Below are 2,832 nucleotides of genomic sequence, written 5' to 3'. Positions count from 1 at the left end.
CACATATTTTTCATGCTCATGTCATAAATAGACATTTCTCTTAGAAGTTAACTTTTAATGGAAATACAGTATTTATTTAGACTACAGAAGGTATATATAACTTTTTTTAAAAAAAACAAGTCAAGAGTTTTCTGTCTTCTATAAAAATCATTATACTATAATCAGTGGATTTAGTAAGGAAGACTAGAACAACACAATTTCACCTTGTATAGCTCATAATAGGTAGTGCTATTTGTTTAAAAAAAAACGTCACTATAGGAACATCTGGAGTTCCTAAAACCCTAAAAATACTTAAAGGAAATGACAAAGACTTCTCTTTATTTTAACGTTTGATTTTACCTAAAATTCTTCATTTTTTATATTTAGCTTATAGCACCCTAGAGTAAATTTGAATATGTTTTCAGCATTTAAAATGAAGTATACATGTTAAATATCAATTTATTGTATTTAAATAATTTCTATATAGAAATCAAGTGAGTAATGAAATTTAATATTAAGGTTTCAACATTCAATTTTAATCTTTAGCTTTTTAATCAAATAATAGGAAGACGCCAGGTAACATATGAATATTGCCAAATTTAGAAAAGGCAAATTTGATTAAGCAGTATTTTTAAGATTATTTACTTGAGATAATCAAATTTTAATCAGAAAGATTCCAACTCAAACTCAATGCCCTAGAAGTCCTTACAAAGAAATGGATTTTTATGTAAAATATTTTTTCTTAAAATGAGTTTTTAATTAGGTAAAAATAAGTTTGTTTTCTGCAGATACGTTTCTATAGTACTATAACTTTGGGTATTTTAATGTTAACTAGACTAGATTAAAGATTTGGATTATTTGCTTTAAGTTCTGTGCAAATATGACAAATCACTCTTTAGCATGTTACGATAATGCCAATAAAATAGGCGAAAGGATTGTATGAATCCTGCAGGTGACTTAAAAGCTAAAGGGAAGTGAAAGTATACCAAATCCTAATATGTTAAAAGTTGAGGTGCACCTGACTCATTTCAATGAACTCAGTCACACTATTCAGAATGGTAACACCAGTAGGGGTAGCCCATGCCTGCTGTTTGGGGACTAAAAATTGTTATTTTATTTTATTTTTTTAAAAGAAACAGTTTCTGTGACTCTCAAAATACGTTATTGACAGTTGCTTCTTCTGGTTGAGAAACATAGAGGTGGACAATTAAATATTTCAGATACTTTTAGTAAGTTCACTTATGTGCCATAAAAAGAATAGGTGCAAACAAAATAAAAAGAATCAAGCTCTGCCTAATCATACAGAAGTAAAGTGCATACCAATTAAAATATCTTAAAGACCAAGTGAATAACGCAATGCTATCAGTTTCCCAACTTGCTTTCATAGTACCTTGATTCACTTTTAAATCAGTGTCATTTATTGCAATTATAAATATGTTCTCTTTCTTGTTTTAGAGCTGAATTGCAACATATTATTTCCATGTGATCCTCTTGTGTTTAGCATACTTGCGCAAATAGGGAAATTTCAACACAGGATTATTTAGTTAAGGTGATTAATGGCATATTCAGTCAAGAGCTTTTTAAAATGAATTTTGAGTGGTACAGCTTCAGTAAAGTATCGGCTGAATTTCACGGGGATGTGTTGGTTGTTTGCAATGACACAGGCACAGAGAAAGAAACAGGAGACTGATGACAGAGAAAGAGGGGGAAAGAACAGGTGCAGAATCCTTTGTTTTTTTTTTTTTTTCTCTGAAATTCTAAGATTTCTCCAGGCAAGTAAGAGCTTTGTTCTTAAAAGAACAGCAAATTTAATTTCAATACTTAATATTTAATGACTTGCTGAGTATTGCATAGTAATTATTGAGAAATATTGTCCTTTTTCTAATAGAATTTGAGCAGTCATGTGTTAGAGTTTGTGTATATTTTCTACTCAATGGAGCGATACTAAATTATACCTGACAATATTTTTAAGCCTTGCCTTGAGAGCCGTCTGCAGCACCATGAATGATAGGACTCAGCTCTAAACTCTCTAAGGACTTCTGAATTTTAAGCATGAGACTATGTTGAAGCTGATATGTCTTTTAGGAAATTTTTTTTTTTTTTAATTTTCCTGTGGAGAGGAGGTGTCAAGTATTTCATCTATGCTTGAGTAATTTACCACTTCACTTATCTCATTAGCTAAGTTAATTACCTTTCTTAAGTAAATCCTCCATAGTACTGGTAATCATTAGAAATGAATTTTTTGAGGTATACACAAACTCAAGACTCACAGACACTTTTTCAAATAAAAGCCTTTAATTGAGATGAACTTGAATATTTTCAAAAATAATGCATTATAATTATCTACTCATAGACATGAAGGTAAGTAAGCTAAATATATACTCCAGGATACAGAAAAAAATCAGGGCATACTTAATCAGAGAACAAATGTTGTCAATGAATTACCTAACCCAAAAGGCTTCCTCAGATCTAGAAAATAAAATCTTGAGTGTATGATTTAGGAGAATACTGGTGGGGGTAGGAGGGAGGAAAGAATAGAACATTAGGCTATTGTAGGTAAGAAAACAGCAGGAAAACTGTGAGGGAGGTACAATAAGGAGAAAGAAACAAAGATATCGAGAAAACAAGAGCAAGGCTTGATGTTTCAGTGGAAAGAAAGGAAATACTGCAGGCAGGTGATTTAGCTTTGCTAACTCTTTAATCCTCTAAAAATTGAATTAATATCTAATTTCCAAGATAGGTTTTGACTATAAAAAGGAATGTTCATAAAGCATCTGGAATATTACTCGACACACAATAACCACTGACCATATTTAGTTCCCCAAAGCACATATTAGTAATGATGAGGCAAGC

Source organism: Saimiri boliviensis, chromosome 10 (assembly GCF_048565385.1).
Source record: "Saimiri boliviensis isolate mSaiBol1 chromosome 10, mSaiBol1.pri, whole genome shotgun sequence".
NCBI lineage: Eukaryota > Metazoa > Chordata > Mammalia > Primates > Cebidae > Saimiri > Saimiri boliviensis.
The sequence above is the reverse complement of the archived record's forward strand: the minus strand, read 5'-3'. Positions refer to the sequence as shown.